The sequence below is a fragment of the Centruroides sculpturatus genome, unplaced genomic scaffold (genome assembly GCF_000671375.1).
Source record: "Centruroides sculpturatus isolate CEXI.00-Female unplaced genomic scaffold, Cexi_2.0 scaffold141, whole genome shotgun sequence".
NCBI classification, from domain to species: domain Eukaryota; kingdom Metazoa; phylum Arthropoda; class Arachnida; order Scorpiones; family Buthidae; genus Centruroides; species Centruroides sculpturatus.
Window position 1 is genome coordinate 209,831 of NW_019384430.1, and position 22,511 is coordinate 232,341.

The 22,511-nt window shown below is 29.1% G+C and overlaps 1 protein-coding gene across 2 annotated transcripts in view; it reads right to left on the reverse strand.

Annotated features, from left to right (window-relative positions):
• LOC111619710 (microphthalmia-associated transcription factor-like) overlaps positions 1–22,511 on the reverse strand; it is a 69,696-nt gene that overhangs the window by 37,883 nt on the left and 9,302 nt on the right. Inside the window, exon 1 of one of the 2 annotated variants that reach the window (XM_023361484.1) lies at positions 19,712–19,979. The exons of the other annotated variant lie outside the window; for it this stretch is intronic. The gene's annotated coding sequence lies outside the window, so the exon portion shown is untranslated. Of the gene's footprint in view, positions 1–19,711; positions 19,980–22,511 lie in introns of those variants that run through there. 2 annotated transcript variants of the gene reach the window in all.

Consider the following 22,511-nt stretch of genomic DNA (forward strand, 5'->3'; position numbering starts at 1 on the left):
TTTTATATTATTTATACTCGTGCAATTTCAAAACTATTTTCTGTAACCATTTATTTCTGACTTAACGGATATTCTGATATTATTGACGACAAAAGTTTAAAATCATTGATTTCCTTACCTGTCCATTATTTTTGTTTGACGGAGTTGGTTTGGACCACGTGGCAAGAAAAATTTTGTCAAGGTCCTGATGAGAATGTGCAGACAACTGAACGTATGAAAGAAGACCATTGACTTGTGAGTCAAGACCGTTTACACGTGCAACTATCTATGTTGATGACGTCGACAGACACACACTATTTGTATGTTGTGATTGGATAATTTAAATTAGCAAGCAGTGACACTAGTGAGACTTTATTAAACTAATTTTTCTCATTTTTTCGTTAAGGCGTGAAATATTATTTTGTACCGTAAATGGTACTTGAAATATTATAATGTACTGAAAATGTACTAAAAATCTAAATGTACTTTCAATTTACTGGAAAGGGTAAAATGTACCAGAAAAGTACAAATGTACTAGGAACGGCAACACTGGTCAGGATTGCAATTTGGCACAGAGTATTAAGTGCCCAAATCATGCGCGCTTAAAAAACTTGGGATATCGATACATTGTCTTCGTTCATTACATTTGATTAGCATTGTTCATCAGGGCTTGCGAGAATTTGTATGTGGTCTGAGGCAGAGCGGGTCCCTTTTTCCATTTTGTTTTTTTTTTAACAAATGAAACGAAATGTATATAATACTTCTTTATTAAATCAATCAATAAAAAGTAGTTTTAAAGATTTTGTTTTCTTAGTAAAATTAACATTAATTTATAGGATAGGAACCACTAGGGTCTCCTTAGTTTTCCCCGGACTTCGGGAATAATTCCCAGTTTCCCCTCTCGACAGCCCTATTGTTCATAGATAATATTTGCATATACTCAATGCTGTAGTCGTAAATTGAGCAGAAGATATACGTTTTCATTACAATTTTTTTTCAGCATATAGTTTGCTTCAGAAAAAAATAGAAAGAAATACTTGTAAAAAATAAAAATATTGGTTCAGTTGTTTGAAAAAAATATTGAAATAAAAAATATAAAAATTTCAATCAAAAAGTATACAATATTTCTACGGAAAAAAACCACAGGCTATAAGATTTATACTGTCGAATGCTTTTTTCTACGAGGTACTGTACACAAGGGCGTCGCCAGCCAATCGGCCGGGGGCAAGATGATATAAATTGATAGAGGATATGAATTGTATGTAGGTAAAATAAAAACGATTCATAAAGTTTTAATCATTTACTATGTACCGGAGAAGAACTATCTTAATTAAAACATTTTTTTAAACTTACAATAAGCCTAAGAAGATTATTTTAATTAAAACTTAGCATTTAAATAATTTTTTCGAATTTTTAGAGGGGCAGCTGCCCCCTTGGCGACGCCCTTGACTGTACAGTTCTGAAAATATGCTGTATTAAAATATTTAGTACTGTATTATGCTTGTACAGTACTATTGAAAAAAGGATTTCAAGGATTCAAACTTAGAAAAAGAAATGTCTTAGTCGTATTTTCTATGCTTTGATGATTTGGAATCGATTTTTCTTCTTTTAAATATTATTCTAACTGGTAAGATCAATCGATAATGATTCAAAAAATGTGGATTACGAAATAATAATAAAAATAATAACGGTAAAAATAATAAACTATAAATGCTTCTAACAAGTAAGTAGCAAGCAGATAAGTAAGCAAACTAATGAAAAGCAATGGTATTGAGGCAGTGACCCTCGAAACCATTAGACTCAATCCAAATAAAGACTCGATAGCATCACAGAGTAAAGAAATATATATCGGATAGCATTAGACTCGAGCTAAATAGAAAGGTCACTGACTGACTATATATACGAGAATTAGAATTGCCGATTTTCGGAAATCAATCTCTCCGACCTCCAAACGCCTAAAGTAATTCTGACTATCTCGTTCGAAAGATAATTGTTTTCGTAGGTAATGTGCAAAATTTCATATAGAGGTTGCCGAAATACGAGTATAGACGAGTATATGCAATCGAAAAGTGCAAAAATCACCAAAAAGCTATTTTCTTCTTTTTTCCATCCAATACTGAAGACGATCCTAGAGAAAAAACTACTGGATTTAGAAAACTCAAATTTTAAACTTAAACCTCTCTCGTTATCAGTGAGGTGCTCGCAAAACTTCCGGGTCGATAAGTCAAAGTTCACGGGGTTCCCCACAGAACTGTTTTACTTTTATGGTTTAAGTTTATGCTTGTAAGGATTAAATTGCATTCAAGCGAATGGTTTTTACTGAAAACGTTATCCAGAATATTATGCCAATAATGTTTTGGATAACATTTTGAAATTAAATTTATGTCAATTAAATTTTTTTATCGTTATTTTACTAAACGATGAAATAAAAGCATTCGGTCGTCGGCCGGGTCACCGAGCGCTAACCGAACGATTAGGTTTTTATATAATAACACAATCATTAATTAATTAATTAAGGATTATCCTAAAGAATTTAGCTTCTACTGTACTATTTTAGATGCGGCTTTTTGCGGGAAATCGAACATATTTTTAAGCCCATCTAAAAATTCTCTAATTAGCCTCGAGAGAGATGGAACCTAATTCTTGCACCCAATGAAAACGGGTAAGATTGGCTATATAACTATAACGGTTATCTTACGTAAAGATTTATCACACCAAATAACCAATCTAACACATTTTAAAAATTCTTTATTTCTTTACTGTACACGATTTAGAGAATTTTTAAAATGTGTTAGATCGGGCACTCGGCGTGATAAACTCTTATGTAAGATAACCTTTGTAAATATAAATCAAATACTATAATATAATGTAGTAGAAGGGTTAGAAGTACGAAATAATCTAATAATCTTAATGTTTGCTGTTGTTATTTTTGCCAGATTTTGGGCCCATCTGTTAGATATTGATAAACAGGCTTGTAACATCTTACGCTTTACGCTTGTTACATCTTACGATTACGCTTGAAACATCAACATCCTCAAACATTTTTATGCATTCAGCTCATAATCTGCTGGATATTTACTATTTCTGTATTATATTAATATTTACTATAGTCTAAGTATTAATTCTGCATAATTTGATTACAAAGATAAGTTTAAATATAAATGCTGTATAATAACTAGTAATTTTAATATAATAATTTGCTCTATTACATTTTTAAAAAAAGTAAATTTTCTTTAAATTTAATCAAACGCGATCGCAACCTTTAGTTTGGTGGTCCTGAAATAGATCATCTAAATTTTTAGACCAATAAACCACTTAATTTTTAATCCTTCTTGTTGCAGACTGATTCCTAAATCTAAACCATGCTACAATATCTTCATTATCTAATATTTTATCTACTTACATTAAAATGAATTAGCTAAAATCTTTAATAAATACAACACTTTAATATTCACAACACATTATCTTATTTTACACTATCTACATATTATATAATTAAGTTTTAATGATAAATTACAACTTAATCTATAAAACTATATTATAAAATTATTAATAATAGCATTAAAAATCATACATTGAAGAAAAACCAATAGTTACAAATCTTTTCCTTTGTGATCAATCCGTTCAAAGAGAGGGTCTGAAGCTCGGTAGGTATTGTTTGTGTAGTTCTATTGTTAGAAAGTGCAACAATTTCTGACAAAATTTTCTGTCCTATTCATCATGCAAATTAGTTCAAGGTCAAAGTGATAAGCACTAACAGGAAATTTGAGATCTCAAGAAATAATTCGAATTTGGGCATAACATGTTATATAAAATCCAATTTTGATTTAAATTCTTAAATATATACATATTAGTGTTTAAGTAGATTTATTTGAGCTTGTAATTTTTATTTTCAATAATTTTAATAAATATCACATTATCATAATGTAAAATGATTAGATTATCTATTTGGCATTTTAAAATGTATGCAGCGTTTTAATTGAGTTAATTTTAATACTTTTTGTCTTTTAAAACTTAAAGCTTATTATTAAAAAAACAAATTTCTCATCCAAATATTTAAAAAATATATAACTTTTAGTAATCGAATTATTTTTTGTTAAACCTAACACAAATTCCAGTTTATATTTGCTATCTATTTTGATGTAGGCTAAAATATTAACTTTCTTATAATCTTAATATTGCTTTAATTGTCTTTAATTGCTTAATCAAATATTTTACATTTTAATACAAAAAATTAAGAAATTTTGCTAGTTATCAGTAATAAATATAAGATACAAACTTTAAAATTAATAAAAAATATTAAAGTATATATTTTAGCAGCTTATTATATTGTACTATTCGAGAAAACGTTGTGTTTAAATTGAAATATTTCAAAAGTTTCTTTTAAGTTTTAACTTAATAATGCATGAATTTCCAGGAAGAGTATTTGAAAACTTCACAAAAGAAATAAATAAATAAAATAAAATAAATATTGAAAATAATTATTAATTTGATATTAAGACAAATAAGTTTTTCCAATAATAAATAATTGAAAGTGCAATCAGAGTTTATTATTTCTACTTCGATCTATCATTAATATTTGTATTAAAAATATAAAATAAACTTTTTACAAATAAGTTTATCAACTGCAATCAATAATACAAGATTGTACGATTTAGCTCACTAAGTAAATAAAGATAACTATAAATTCTCAAATACATTGAAAATTTATAGTTAATTTACAGGGGTCGCGCTGCATAAGGTCAAAATTGCCACTTGGCGATATTTTTATTAAAGTGGCGATAAAATCCTAATTTGCTTGTTTCGATATTCAGCGTAAAATTGAATCACAAATCACACACTTCAAGAAAAACAGCAAAATGTTGAGCTTCCGTACAATGGGAGTCCCGTGACCACACATCTAGCTAGCTATTTCATGACGTCACACGGCAAGTTCGTTAAGAAAAGTAGGAAGTGATGGTGAGAACTGAAAGTAGTTTTGTGCAATGCCGCCTCTTGATGCCGCCTAACGTTTCCAGAGTGGGATTTTTTATCGACCGACAGAAATTTTGGGGAATTTTTAGGATGACTTTTTCTACTTTGATCTTTTTCCAGTAAATTAAAACAAAAATTTTGATACGATACAATCTGTGAAATACTGTTTAAACATTGTGATCAAATGGGTTGTTCGGAATTATTCATTAAAAAAAATATACAGTATTCAAAAATAATTCTTATTGCTAACAAAGAGAATGCCACACGTTCGGGTTTCCGATTCGAACGAAACTTGGTGAGTACGTAACTTAAACATAAACAGCTCGTCGTCCAAATAATAGAACCCACTTCACAAGCGTTTCCAAAAATTGGACTATGAAAATTTAGTATTTAGCTAATAAGTCTTTGGAAGTTTCTTATCCAAGAGTGGCGAAGCCGAGTGAATACGACGCGAAGCACTGGAGCTAGACGATGTAGGATCGGAGATTTGGTTTGATTTAGTTAATTTTATATGTAAATTTATTATTTTATCGCATCATTAACATTATTATTACTCCTCACGTTTAAACCTTATAAATCAGAAGATCAAAACTTGTGATGTCATTTCCTGTTTAGCAAAAACAAGCCTCAATAGATTTAACTCTTTAACGTTGTTAAATAAGACTTTTATTTCTTCACGTTTATTTTCACATATTTTAATACTGTGTACTCAGGGCTAATTTAGACCTTCGCGGGCCCTAGGCAAAATAATATTTACGGGCTCCTTTACAAAGTTTGTATTACTACAAATATAAATAAAACTGTAATGTTTAAAATTAAAGTATTTTTATTTTTACATTTGAATATCTTACATTGTATTTTTGGGGCTACAATAAAATTAGCAATAAACATTATATTTTTCTCAACAAACACTGCTTTATTCTGAACTTCACCGAACAGATATAATGCGCATATACATACATTATCTAATTCTCAGTGAAGTTATTAGATGTCGGAGCAGTAGGTAATTATTAACCCTTGAATATGGCGCTAATAATATGGTAATTCGCAATACTAATAAAACAATGGCACGTTTAGAACCTATTACTGGCCCCAATTAATCACGGGCCCCGGGCAAGTGCCTTGCCTGCCTTGTGCCAAATTAGGCCCTGTGTGTACTCACAAGTGAATAAGCTTCAGACGTTACTGCACATGAACGAAAAAGACAAGTGATATGAAAATAGAGTAGCAAGTCGCAGCGTTTTATTTAATTGTTACTTATATAAACAATTTCCTCGTGCGCTTACGATTGTTACACTTTAAATGTCATGATACCATCATATCTAAAAATAAATACGAAGAATATTTTATTCAACAACGTAAGAGTTAAATCTACAGAGGCTCGTTTTCCATAAACAGGAAACGACGTCACAATTTTTAATCTCTTGTTTTATAAGCTTTAAATGTGAATAATAATAATAGCAATAATAATACTAACGCTGTGGTAAAATAATAGTTACACATAAAATTAACTAAACCAAACCAAAACTCTGAACCTATATCAATCTAGCTCCAATGTTTAGCGTCTTATTCACTCGGCTATCGCATATGAAACTTCCAAAGACTTATAAGCTAAACACTAAATTTTCAGATGCCCATTCTTTGAAAATTCTCGAAAAGTGGACCCTATTATTTGGACAAGGAGCTGTTCGTGTTTAAGGCTATGTGGTCAAGAAGTTTCGTTCGAATCGGAGACCCGAACATCTGGCTTTCTCCTTGTAAATTATAGTTTAATACGTTATTTTTGCTTTCCAGACCACAAACTACTATAAGGCTACCGGCACCCGAATTAATTAGTAAGCAAAACTGGTGGAGATAAATATTTTGAAGTGACAAAAAAATATTTAAAACTGACGAAATGGTGACAATATTTTTAAATTTTCCAGAGCGAACCCCTGAATTTATATCAGTTACAAAATTAATTTTTATGGGACACTTCGACAGTTGAGACAGCTTATAATAGTATCAAGTATTATAGTAGTATCAATGCTTTCATTACAATGCTACTGAAAAAGTAAAACTATATACAGTAATAGATATTTTTAGTGTTCTTTAAATCATCTCTTTACAATCAAATTTAAAAGAATTTGGTCGTGAAGAAAGAAAAAGTGCTTTAACAAATGAATGAAACAAACTTGTTATCATTCTAAACAATTATGTATATTTTGAAAGTCGTAAGAAATATTTACCCAAAAATTCACAAGAAATATTACTCAAAAATTCAATTAGGGGTTACAAATAATTGCGAAGAAACACGTTCCTAAAATCTTATGGTCGGATAACTAGATTAAAATTCATGAAATAGTAAATTAATATAATATTTTAAGTGCATTTTATATTCACATTTATATTCTATAGGTCTATTATGTTAAATTCTATTTTTTATTTACATTTGTAATTTGTTTAGAAAGATTTCGATGCTTCGTAATGAAGTTATAATTATTCAATTGTTCAAATTATAACGAGAATAACAATTATTACGCATTAGATGTAGGTGTGTATAATGCAATTGTTTGCAAAGTGAGAAACATGACTCGAAAAGGAAATGCAAACGTATCATAAATGACTTGAAAAAATGGAAACATTTTTATGAAAATTAAGTAATTCGTCGGTTTCTTCATATACCCTATATCAGTGTTTTTTATTCTGTTTATCGATTAAAATAAATTATTTCTTAATTAATAGAAATAGAACTGCTTGAGTAAAATAGTAGCGTTTAAAATAGTAATCAAATAGCGTTGCACATTAGATGCATATCACTGCGTAATATTTTCTAAATTCAGTAGACAAGCCTATAATAATGTTGGCCGAACGGCTAAGGCCTCTTTCATACGATCTGGGTATTTGCCCGGACAGATACAGTACAAGGGAATCGAATGCCGCCCGGATGAATAGCAGTTCATTGCGACTTTCGGAACTTTCCTATTTTCAACACTGTATTAAGCGCTTCACAACAGACGTTCCTAAATTCGAGCTGAGCAGCTGGTGAGAGGCAAACGGAAAACTGGTTCGAGAGTATTTTTCGAAGCATCTCGAGAGGCTGCTTTTTTTTACTTGGAGCAAAAAAGCGATAAATTATCTTCATTTATCTCCTACTTTATTCTCTCAGGAAATTGCCATAGGAGGAGATTTTCTTGGTATAGTACTCAAGCATCACAAAAACTGCCAATGAGAAGGCAGCCATTTTTAAGCGTTATCTATTGATCGTTTAAAACCGTTCCTAATTGCTGTGTCACGTTTAAAACCGTTCCTAATTGCTGGGGAAGACGCTTTTAAGCCTCCCCTAACAGCGCTGAAAATAAGAAAGTACTGTTTGCGAGGCATGAAACTTTTTACACGACACGGAAACGGTCTAGACGACAAATCCTCCTGGATCTCCCTACTACCAGCTCACGAATCCGACACGGACATTTGCTCGTATCAAAAGCTAGCGAAGCACTGGAGCAAATGCACATCTTCACAAGATCCAAGATCCAAGAGATTAGTCAGCTGAGCACCTTCGTTGGCTTCTGAGCATGCTCCATAGTAAGGGTCTTCAACGCGGCGCCGCCGTGGCGCATTTCAGATGCCTCCTCTAGAACCATAGTCACGCAAGCACAAATATATATACTTGTAATTTTATTTAATTTGATTATTAAAACATATTAGTTATTTAAAAACGTTAAACAAACTTTTCATTTAAAAATATTAACATTCTTTAAAATGAAAAATAAATAAAAACGTAAAATGCTTTATTAAACCAAAAGTGTCGCTATTTTTTTTCATATTTTTTCGGCTGCTCGATGATGAAAAATATAATAAACTAAGTGTTTACACCTATTTACTCATCATCTCTGAGTTCCTCAAAAAGCACATAGACAGCTCTAAGAAGCAATAATTTTTCGCTAAAGGAGACACTCACATTTGTCTATTGCGTTTATCTTTCTGTCTACGTAGCACTAAAATTTTTCTTTACAGGTTATTCATTGCACTGGACTGCAGAGGCTGCTCACTTTCAACCGGAAAAGGAGATAATTCTCGATACGGGAAGACATTCGACAGTACCGGAAAGAAATGTCGATGTCGCCTGAAAAAGACATCATAAGGCCATCGTTCCGTCGGAGTATTTATCCATCCATGTAAACACCCGAATCCTGTGAAAGAGGCCTAAGGTGACAGCCTACCACTCTGAGAGACAATGGATCGAATGAATCTGAACGGTCGAAAAATTCTACGTAATTTTTGGGCGGTTCGTCCCGGATGTGTCGGCCCCTCCAGTGTGAGCCTGGCCAAACCTATTATGAGGATAGGAAAAAAAACTCTCTTTGTACTCAAAGGGCGGAAAAAGTTACAAAAATAGCTGGTTTATAGTACTTTATGCTTATTTTTAAAATGATTATTAATGTACAGTACTTAAGAAATAAAAATATAATAATGTGAAATTGAAATATAATGAAGAGAACTTCATTAACAATCTAAGAAATATTTGATAAATAAATAAAATATTAACATTTACTAATAACAAAGTTAAAAAAAACGAATAAAACCTGATGAAAGAATAAGTTTTTTTGTTTTTTAGTATAATAGAACAAATCTGTTTTCTTTACGCGAACAAACACTAATTCATAAACTTTATAAACAAACCAATTAACAATGGCGTGAAGAAATTCATGTAAACACAATTAAGTAAGTGTGTTTTTAGTAATAAACCTTAAATAACTAAGTATGACTAAATTTTACAATTCAAAACTATCTAAACTGCACTAATAAAACTATTTTTTTGAATTAGATCATTGGATATTCATATAATAACGAACATTGAATAAAATGGTCACCATATTAAATTAACCAAATAATAAAAAAATTCTGAGATAACTTTATTACAAAATAAATAGGCCTAAGTAATTTTTTTAATTAAAATTTTGAGCTATGAAATTACATCGCCTATTATATGCAAATAATTTATTTAATTTACATTTGTAAAATTTTAGTGTAAAGTAATATCTCTCAATTATTTTTTATACGAAGAATTTTTTTCGAGGAGAAAACTGAAATTACTTAATCGAAATAAGCTTTGAATGATAGATTGTCATCCACAAATTGAGAAAATATTTCAATTTTCTGTACATTTTTTAAACTTTAAATTTATTTTATATTAATTAAAGTCAATATGAGATATATTTAAAAGTTTATCCAAGTAAATTAAACATATCTACATCCGAATCTTTTATCATCATCGTCTACTTTCAACATCAAATATGCCATTTTGATTACAGGAAAAAATAATACGTACAGTACTAGTACTTGTAATCATATAGCCTAAATAACAGAACTTCAGATCAGAATTCGAGCAAACTATTTACGTTAAACAAGAAAATTTAGTACAAATGCCTTTGAATATGTTGAGGAGAAAAAATGAAGAGTTGTTGAGCCTGTCATGAAGGTAAGGAAACAAATTGTTAGTTTTTATTGCAATTTTTATTAGATTATTATATTTCATAATAAAGGTCCAGAATTTACACTAAATAATAGCTAAATACTAGATATGTGATATTTCTAGTTAAGCTAAATAAAGGAATTTGTATCTAGGGGTGCGACATGCAGGCGAGCGAGAATAGGCGAGACGCGATAAATATCAAATCCTGTCAGATATGTGCGAGAACCAGAAATTCGCTCTCGCCATCGATATTTTTCGCTTCTGCATGGTTTTCCTTTGTGAGAATTATATCTCTCGCTACTAAATTCGCGTCTGCATAGTCGCACCCTAAGGGAGTTGGAGNCATAGTCGCACCCTAAGGGTGCGACTATGCAGACGCGAATTTAGAGCGAGCGAGAGGTTGCGAGCGATTTAGTTTTCGCAAAGGAAAACCATGCACAAACGAGAAGCGAGAAATAACGCTTGCGAGAGCGAATTTTTGGTTCTTGCACATATCTGACAGGTTTTGATATTTATCGCGTCTCGCCTCTTCTCGCCATATATTCTCGCTCTCTCGGAAAATTCGCTCGCTCGCGTCAACATAGTCGCACCCTAATACAGGATTGCCCAAAAGTCAATTAGCCATGTTTTATGTTACCTATTCCAAGTAAATTTGAGAATATTAATCGTAAACTTAAAGCGTTATAATTTTTGTATTGCTTAAGAATATTGTTTTGAGCAACTTTTGTAAAGTTTATTTGTAACTATTTGTATTAACCGTTTCGAATTTTGTTGAAATATTTCAATTTTCCAATTTGAATGTATTTAGTGATGATCTGTCTATTAATAGAATGAAAATGTCGCTTGTTTTGATGTTGAATTTCAAATTAAAGTTTGTAAGTAATAAAATCTTTGCATAAGAGAAGTCTTTGTAATGATTAACGACTTTTGGGCACTCTATATTATAACGTTATATTTGAAGCAAGATTCGATTGATTCAAAGACTAGAATAAAAATTAATATTCTGTCTGCAGTCACGCAATTTGCGACATAGACTGCAAAAAGTGTTTTAAATGAATTTGCATTTAAAAACAAATATGTCTAATATTAAGCTTTATTAAGCTTTTACATAGAATTTTTGTTTAACTAAGCATTCTTTTTCACACTTTTTATAACTTAAAACCTTATGGTCTGGAAAGTAAGGTTGCTCGCACAATTTGCACATTAATTATTAAATTGATGCTTATCAGAATGACTGTCAAATAAATTAAAAAATCAGTTCTGAACGCTGATAACTTGAAAAATAGAAAAATCAAATATTGGTTAAAAATTGTTACTTACGCTGAAACCGGAGTCAGTGAGATTTAAAAGGTAATATAATTCTCTGTAGCACAAAAACAATACGCCACACACGATTGCACTTTGTCGCTCAGATACTTCTTACCGAGACTCAAACTTATATTGAAGTCGCAAAAATATCAACGTTTTGGAGTGCATGTACAGAGACAAATTAAACCCTACTGCAGTCAGAAGGTTAATTAAATAATGCAGAAAACTTATTATCTCTAGTCGAATGGCATGGATGCGAATATCTGACTTTAGCGAGACAATTCATGTCCAAATACTAATATTTTAAATAGTGGATCGCAGAAATCTTTGTTTCTTAAAAACTATAGTCTATTTAAAAGCTATGAAAATTAATAAATTTATAATTATTAAAAGATAAAATAGATAACAAAAATTGAAAAAATTTATATTTTCGTGAAATATTTACAGATGCTAATCAATGACTGGATCTATTTATTATCAGTTTTTGTGAATCATCATAACAAGCATAAGTTTTAGAATGATTCATTAAATAGCCTATGTAATGTGCTTAGATTTTGCAATAGAAGTTTTTCTCTCTGTATGCAGGGGTGTCGTTTCCACTATGGAAGGTATGGAAGACTCCATACCTTACATTTTTGCAGGTATGGAATTCCATACTTCAGAATATTGAAAAAAATTATTTATAATTTAATGCGGGGCAAGCCAAGGCACTTGCTCTCTGTATGAAAACAAATTTTTCCTTGGATGCTGATCAACCGAACTTTTAGGGGAGATCGGGGCAACTTCGGCATGCGGGGCAAGTTTGTCAAGCGCTTTTTTTTTAAAAACAAATTAAAAGGAGACTTTGTTTATAGGTTAGGCAGTTGAGTTTTATTGGTGGCTTGTTGAGTGTAGTGTTTTTATTGTTCTCCAACAAGCGTAGTTGAATTATCAAGCAAATTTTCATTTTCGTTCAATTCCATATAATATTTTTTTTCCATTTATATTGAATTGGCAGGTTTTGTTATAATTCCATGATAACGAAAGTTACTTTTCCTGTTAGAAGGATGTAACTTCAACTTATTCACGTGGCCAGATCGTGGCTTGGCATTCTGTTCTCAGGGTTGTACTTAATGTTTCGAAATCATGACTAGCGGGGTAAGATCGGCAACATAAAGCCACATTAGAAGCAAAGGATAAAAATCAAACAGATGATAAATGAAAACATGTTTGCATTTGTTATTCATGTATATATGTCTTTGAACTTGCATTTCGTTGTAATAATATTAAATGGGTGTTGGATTTGTATTTCTTTGTTTTAATAGTGAATTCCAACTTATACATTGTTAATAACATAATTTTATATACGTGCCTATCTTGCCCCATTACTGTTGCCCCTATACCAGGGGCAACTTTAATAAAAATAATTAAAATAATTACAACTTTACAAAAAGAGAGAAGTTGCCGATCTTGCCCCTATACCCGGGGCAACTTCGTCAATTTCTCTCTTCTTGTAAAGTTGTAATTATTTTAATTATTTTTATTTCCAAACTGATTTTAACCAGTTCTATAGTAAGGTAACATTCCAATAGACAATATGCAAAGCTTTTTTTTCAGTTTACAGCAGTATTTATTACACAAAATTTAAGTAAAGCTTAACATGCCGATCTTGCCCCGATCTCCCCTACATAATCCAAGTATCAAAATTTTTCTAACTCTAAGCAATGCATCACAATGCATTTTGTGAAAGCAGAGTCCTGCTTTCACAAAATTCCATATCTCAACTTTTAAAAAACCGACACCCATGTATGTATGTATGCATGCATGTATGTACTGTACGTATGCCTGTCTTTCAGTCGTTTTAAAACAAATAGAAAACACTATACTTAAAATTACTTATTTAAAATAACCTTTACCTACATTAATCGATTACAATACAGTCATCAATGCAAGAGAAATAAATTCATTTGTAAACATTTCATGAACTGAAATGAATCTTCAATCCTCAATAAGACAAAATAATATTTTACCAGAGCATGATTACTTCAATTAAGTAAAACATAACAGGGTGATTCACATAAAGTGTTACAAAGCATTAAGAAGAATAACAACTAGTTTTTATTTTAATTGGACTTATTCATTACCATTTAAATTTCTTATAGGGATTTTAACATCTTTTTAATTTAACATTTTTTAAGTATGAGAACAGAGTAAAAATTGAAATATGGATTTCTTGAAAATTTGGTTAATACAGTATTTCGAGATTATCAAATTTTGTAAATTTTTTCCTAATAACATTTATTTTAATTTTACCCATAAATTGCTCAAAAGAGCCAAAAATGCCTGTTTTGAATTTAAAAGTTTGAAAAGAAAATGTTACATTGTTTTCGGTTATTTTCCATATATTTAAATAATTTATGAATTTGTTAGAAAATAAGTTTTTCAGAATACGTGTATATGATGTTAATTCTTGGCGAATGCAAAGAAAAGAAAAAAAAAAAAAAAAAACTTATCGTAAAGCTAATGATACATTTTCTAGAAGTACTTTCTTATTTTAGTGAAATTTAAATTCTTTTTTTTTTATTGTTTGAAAAGTTTGGGATTAGAAAATTCCATGTGTGTTTTACATTTTTTGACTCAGAAAGCCTTAAAATCGAGAAATGCGAAAGCATTTAGGGGTAATTTCTGTATGTATGGAGGATGTTGTATGTGTGGGGGCATAATTTTGTTCACCCTGTTTGAAGCTTAATAACTCCTGTGCTTTTTGTCGAAATTTTCTGAAATTTTGCAGGGAGGTTTGTTTATTAGGAGATCGATGCTTTTCAAAACTAATTTTTTTCTTTTCTTTTCAATTTCTGATCGAAAATGTTTGTCTATGTGTTCTAGTAAACTTTTTAAAATGTTTTTAAATGCTTTTTTTCATTCCTATAAACATTTTTCATATAGTCTAAAAAGTAATTGAAAAATATAATTTTTAAACTATTTGCAACAACTGACTTTGCATATCTAAACTGATCATCTGAACTTCAATTAATTGGTAACAGTTCATAGGTGTCTATGAATTAAAACGTTCAAGCTTTTATATGAGCATATAAATAACCGTTCCTGCAATATCTTTTGCTAAAACACAGTAAGAGTACATTAAATATGTAGAAAGTTAAAAAAAATGAGGTTGTAATGAATACTCTTTAGCTATTAAATATTTAAAATACTTTTAAAAACTTCCTTTTTGTCACAGCAAGCTACGTAATGAAAGATGAAATTTTGAAACGAAATACTTTTCGAAACTTCTGATTTTTTTTATTAATTATAGAATGTTTTTAATTATTACTGTCTATTACCGAATAATTCTTTAAAATACAACTTTAAAAAACAGTAAAACCAATTTTAAAAAATGCATAGATCTACTTTTTATAAGTCGAATACTTGTTAGCAGTTCGTATGTTGTAATGCGGTTATAATGACATTTTTCTCCTAAAATTATCTGTCAAAAAACGTACCTTATGAAACCATGTCACATAACAATGTTTGAATCTTAGAATAGGTAATTATAAAGAAAATAAGAACAAAAATCAGCTACAACATCAATGAAGAACTACAGAATGATTGGAATTAGAATGTTTATCAATTAAGATAAATTTATGAATGCGTTACAAAATTAAAATGTTAAATTTATTTTTAAAATTATAAATGCCAACTTATTTTAAACTTATTTTTGAAATTAACTCGATTTTTTTCAAATAATTATATGAATTATTCCAAGAGAATGTCAAAAGGTTTAAAAACATGTAATATAAAAGTTACTTTTAATGTATTGAATTAAGTTTCATATTCAGTTTTGTAATATGTTCAATTCACAGAAATACTCCGAGTTAGTAAATTAATACAAAATTAGAAGTGTAACTTTGTATCTATTTATAAATATCATAAATCAGTTTATTTACAAATACAGTATGTATTTGTAGGAATATATTTTGACAAATCGATTACAGTTTATTCTGTCCAGAATTTATTCTTGTCGTTTTTAGCGCTAACAATCTTTATGATTAATCAATTACATGCAATTTGAATTATTTTCAATGAAGAAATAGCGTGCTTCTTAATTCTAAAGAAAAGAAAAAAAAAACTATCTTCTTATTCCTCATACTAGCCAATTTCGATGAGAAAAAGTCCAATAATGAGTCTGTTTCATATTGGAATAATAGATATAGTTTACAAAATTGAGACAGGCGAATAGTACGGTAGAATTTTTTTAGTCATAAAAAATATTTAATGCAAGTAAACTAAAACATGCTTATATTCACGCACTAAAACACACAAACACTCACATAAAACAAACTGCTTATAACTTGATAAACATAAAGCGAAATTTAAAAAGTTTCCTTTCTTATCTGTTTAGAAAATTGGTGACTTAGTATGAGAGGAACCGTTAGTTTGAGCAAAACAAATAATCCTTAAACAATTATATCTTGTAGTCTTGTAGATTATTACGAATTATAATATGGTCATAACGATATACAAAAATAAAGGGTCTAAAAGCTATAGAAAATTACCGTCCTATTATCATCATCCCCGTGCTAGTAAAAATAATAGAGAAAATCTTCTAAAAAACTCTGGAAATACATTACCAATCTAAACGTGATTCAGTGTCATCAATATGCTTGCAGGCAAAAGTTCTCCACAATAGTCGCATTATTATAACAATTTAGACAAATCTCGTTCAGTAATTAGCCTCGTTTCTAGACTTATCAAAAGTTTTTGACAGCGTAGACCTCCGAAAAAAGCTTTTTAATGTTGGCTTAAGAGGAGTGCCTCTTCAATGGTTAATATAGTATCTGTTAAACCGATGATATCAAGTAAAAGTAAACAATGAATATACAAAAAGCTGAAAACCGGAACCCCCAAGGATCAATACTTGCACTATTACTCTTCAATATTTACTTAAATGACCTATATGAAGTGATACCAGAAGCAAAAGTAATTGATATTGTCTAATACATTCCAACAACAACCCCCAAGCAGCTCAATAGGAATTAAATAACATCCTTAAGTAACTGATATGTGAGCTCAGATGTGTTAAAACTGAACAAGAACAAAACAAAATATCTCTACTTTGTAAATTAAAATAAAAACATTGACAAGGAACAACTTCAAATAATAATAAATGAAAAGAAGATAGAAAGAATTAACTGCATAAAATATCTCTGAGTTTTAATAGATGATAAACTCAGATACAACAGACATATCGAAAATTTAACAAAAACTGTCGCTAAGTTTACTGGCATAATCAGAAAAATACAGGATTTCCTAAACACAAATACGATAAAACGTCTATATCATATCTGTACAGAACCGAAAATTCAATACGGAATAACTATATGGAGAACCGCATAAGACTATATCGCTAACCGTCTGCAAATACAACAAAATCGTCTAATGAGAGCCATTTTCAAATTAAACTACTACGAATCAACTTCCTATTGTTATCAACAAGAAAAAATCAATAACATAAAAACCTTATACGCAAAGCAAACTTACTTCTTTAAATTTATAAAGCTTAAAACGCATAACAGTTATTTCTAAACATTATTGAAAATCATCGCAGGAAGGAAAACACTGCCATCGTCTAAGCATAACTTCTTAAAACCCTCAACAAAACTTTCAATTAGACAAACTGCCCCAGTCTTTCAAATGATAAAATACTGGAACTAGTTATATAAAGATTTTCAAGAGATAACTAACAAGAAGAAATTCAACTTAAACATAAAATCCCCCAGCCAGATTGTTAAAGTAAAAAACGTTTTAACTGAAAAAAAGAACCCAACGATTCTGCAGATCAAAGACTTTTTCCTGCCTATTCAAAATTTAAAAAAATAAGAAAAATAACGATAATTGATATACACAAAAAAAAAAAAACAAAAAACAAAAGAAGAAGAAAAACGTAAGAAGAGGGAAAAGTAAATTTTTCAAAGGGATTTTGACTACAACGGATAAATCATGCTTTTTTGTTTAAGTGCAGTGAAAATTTCTTCTTAGGTATTGTTGTATTTGTATTATTTTTATTATTTTTTTTACTGATTTTCAGATGCTTTTTGTTCCTCTGTTGTTTGTTTGGTTTTTTTAATATTTATTGCACTTGAAAAAGGCCAATTGGCCACAGTGTCTTTTGAGATTAAAGATTAAAGATCATTGATTTAAAAGATTTGATTAAAATTGAACATGATCCAATAAAACTTTAATGCTTTGATAATATAGAAATTAAAGCAAGCTTTTAATTGATCGGACGTCGGATTATATATATATCTATTTACTAGCTGTTACCCGCGACTTCGCCCGCGAAAATTTTGCAAGCAAACCCCATTTATATTCAGTATTTCAACAACCATAGTAATTGTTATATAACACCTACCGCTGAGAATGATGAGAATTGCCGAGAATCAAACGAACTATTTTCAATTTAATCAATTTTCTGGAACGTTTACAATCGTTCTATAATCAAACCAATATGCAATAACAAATTCGAATTTAAAACGGTTCGAACATTTTAAAAATCGAAATAGATAAAAATATTTATAACAATGTCTGAAATGTTATTAATTTAATACACCTAAGTACTCGATGAAGACTTAATCTTCTCCCTCTCCCCCCGCGGGGAATTTCAAAAAATCTCTTCTTAGTGTGCATTGCCATGGCATACCCTACTAAAACGCAGATAAAAACAAAAAATTGCATCTAAAATAGTGCAGTAGAAGCGGTTCTTCCGGTTAAGCCTTAATCCTCTCCCTCTCCCCCCGCGGGGGAATTTCGAAAAATCCCTTCTTAGTGAGCGTTTTCATGACGTACCCTAATTGTGTACCAAATTTCACCTCTTTAGGTTCAGCGGTTTGCTCTGGGCGATGATGAATCAGTGAGTGAATGAATCAGTCAGTCAGGACAAGCAATTTTATATATATATATTAAGCTACATCTCACAGCTATGATAATGTAATATATCGGATTAAAAACAACAATATTTTTATATAAAATAAAAAATATATATATTTAAAAAAACTATTTTACTTTTTACAAAAAATAATTATACAGTAATACAGGAAATCAAGTTATATAAGCCCGTTTCATAATGAATTTAGATGAAAATTGAAATAAGAGATAATTAATTAACATTTATATTAACATTAATATAAAAATCTATTAAAATAAATAAATAAAATTAATAATATAGATTCCAATGGAATAAAGAACAGAAAAGAAGGAAACATATTTTCCTCCTGAATATTAATTAATAGTAGCTTATTTGAAAAGCTAACAAAAAAGAGCAACAAAGTTTATGATTTTCCTTATCACGCTCATTTTGCTTTTCTTTTCAAACATGGAAAATTATCATGTCAGTTTATCCTCTCAATTACATCCAAGAAGATAAAAGTATTTAAATTTAACTTATCGTAAATTGCATCATTAAATTATTAAGATAGATTTATCAATTCAAACATTCTTATTAAGCTAGCGATTAGTAGGTCTATCAATTAACATCGAACAAATAAACTATATCGATGTATCCGATATACTGGAATTCAGACATTAATGCTTCTGCGAAGAAAATCATTTTTGTTTATGAAATTCTATCTCTGATTAATAGGGAATTTATCTTAATTTCAAAATATATCTTAAAGTTTTATTAAAGTAAGTTTATAAAAATTTATAACATCTTACATTTTTTAATCTGAATTTTCAAATTATGATATGACAGAATTGCAAAATAACCGAATAGTTAACTCTATTTAGAAATGTGTCATTTTAAAATATGAACTCCGCTATAATTCCGGTTTAATGAAATGAAAAAATATATACACATATATAATAACCCATGGCTATATATAGCTTATCAACGTTTCGCGACAACTTCCTGAAAAATTAAAAAAGTTTACTGATAATTTTTTAAAGTGAACTTTATACCCTTTATAAACGACATAAAGTTTACTGTTTAACATGTTATTTAAAAAAAGCACATCTACTTACCATCAACGTACAGTACAAGCAAATAGAATCTTTACTTCGAAAATAAATGCTTAGAATGATTTCTAGTCAGTTATCAGTTAACTATTATCAGTTTTGTTATTTTTGATGGATAGGCAAAAGTACAAAACTGTTCCGCTTATCACATTAGATTCACCCATTTCTATCGTTTTATCAGTTCACCTACACACTTCCACTTCATATGATATTACAATTAGAAACAAATAATGTTGATTTGAATTAAAAACGAAAGTATATCGTATTAAAATATTATTTAAAAATTATTTATAATAAAATAAATACAAAGTGGAGTTTATTACTATTAAAAATACGTTGACCTAGTCTTTTTTCTTTCATTGGTAGAAGTGAGAATTGCGATAACATAACATGACTCAGTGTCCTTCAAACTAAAACAATAGTTTAATCAGACCAGTAAAAGCTGAATTATTTTATGGAGTTTAGAAACTACTTAACATTCATTTGTTATAAAATATTAATTTACTCTTCGTGAAATGCGGTACTCAACTTTCACACTCTCAACTTTCTTATATTCATTGTGAACGTATTTATGTATATAGTCCATATAATGAACTGAAATTCAATATTTTTAAATAAGTATATGTTTCATAAAATATTAAATAAAATAATTTCTGACATTTTGTTAAAAATTTCATTAATTTATCCTTCAATTCTATGAAAATTAATATTTAATCATAAAATGGTTATCCTTCCTGTTATTCAATATTTCCTCAATGACTCATGTTTACATTTCCTCATTTTGTTAAATACAAAAATAGTCCTTTTTAAGTAGCGAAAGATGAACTGCTAAAACATATCAAAGGTCTTTATAGAAAACTTTATAATCGATATCTATTAGACCAATTATCTGATAATTTCGATTAAATTGTATTATTACTGATAACAATATTTGAAGTCTGATGTTTTTACAGATAATTAAAATCGTCTTTCGTAATTAATCATTATAATTATAATATAATTTATATTGTTATATTATACTTCCATGAAGTGTAACAATATTGGATACCATATTCATAAACGAGCTAACAAATTCCATAATCCGAGTTCTATTTATGTTATGCATAAAACTATAGATACTACATAAAATGTCTAATTAATTTTATAAAAATTTATAACATCTTACATTTTTTAATCTGAATTTTCAAATTATGATATGACAGAATTGCAAAATAACCGAATAGTTAACTCTATTTAGAAATGTGTCATTTTAAAATANATATAGATTCCAATGGAATAAAGAACAGAAAAGAAGGAAACATATTTTCCTCCTGAATATTAATTAATAGTAGTTTATTTGAAAAGCTAACAAAAAAGAGCAACAAAGTTTATGATTTTCCTTATCACGCTCATTTTGCTTTTCTTTTCAAACATGGAAAATTATCATGTCAGTTTATCCTCTCAATTACATCCAAGAAGATAAAAGTATTTAAATTTAACTTATCGTAAATTGCATCATTAAATTATTAAGATAGATTTATCAATTCAAACATTCTTATTAAGCTAGCGATTAGTAGGTCTATCAATTAACATCGAACAAATAAACTATATCGATGTATCCGATATACTGGAATTCAGACATTAATGCTTCTGCGAAGAAAATCATTTTTGTTTATGAAATTCTATCTCTGATTAATAGGGAATTTATCTTAATTTCAAAATATATCTTAAAGTTTTATTAAAGTAAGTTTATAAAAATTTATAACATCTTACATTTTTTAATCTGAATTTTCAAATTATGATATGACAGAATTGCAAAATAACCAAATAGTTAACTCTATTTAGAAATGTGTCATTTTAAAATATGAACTCCGCTATAATTCCGGTTTAATGAAATGAAAAAATATATACACATATATAATAACCCATGGCTATATATAGCTTATCAACGTTTCGCGACAACTTCNAAGCTTAACATGCCGATCTTGCCCCGATCTCCCCTACATAATCCAAGTATCAAAATTTTTCTAACTCTAAGCAATGCATCACAATGCATTTTGTGAAAGCAGAGTCCTGCTTTCACAAAATTCCATATCTCAACTTTTAAAAAACCGACACCCATGTATGTATGTATGCATGCATGTATGTACTGTACGTATGCCTGTCTTTCAGTCGTTTTAAAACAAATAGAAAACACTATACTTAAAATTACTTATTTAAAATAACCTTTACCTACATTAATCGATTACAATACAGTCATCAATGCAAGAGAAATAAATTCATTTGTAAACATTTCATGAACTGAAATGAATCTTCAATCCTCAATAAGACAAAATAATATTTTACCAGAGCATGATTACTTCAATTAAGTAAAACATAACAGGGTGATTCACATAAAGTGTTACAAAGCATTAAGAAGAATAACAACTAGTTTTTATTTTAATTGGACTTATTCATTACCATTTAAATTTCTTATAGGGATTTTAACATCTTTTTAATTTAACATTTTTTAAGTATGAGAACAGAGTAAAAATTGAAATATGGATTTCTTGAAAATTTGGTTAATACAGTATTTCGAGATTATCAAATTTTGTAAATTTTTTCCTAATAACATTTATTTTAATTTTACCCATAAATTGCTCAAAAGAGCCAAAAATGCCTGTTTTGAATTTAAAAGTTTGAAAAGAAAATGTTACATTGTTTTCGGTTATTTTCCATATATTTAAATAATTTATGAATTTGTTAGAAAATAAGTTTTTCAGAATACGTGTATATGATGTTAATTCTTGGCGAATGCAAAGAAAAGAAAAAAAAAAAAAAAAAAATT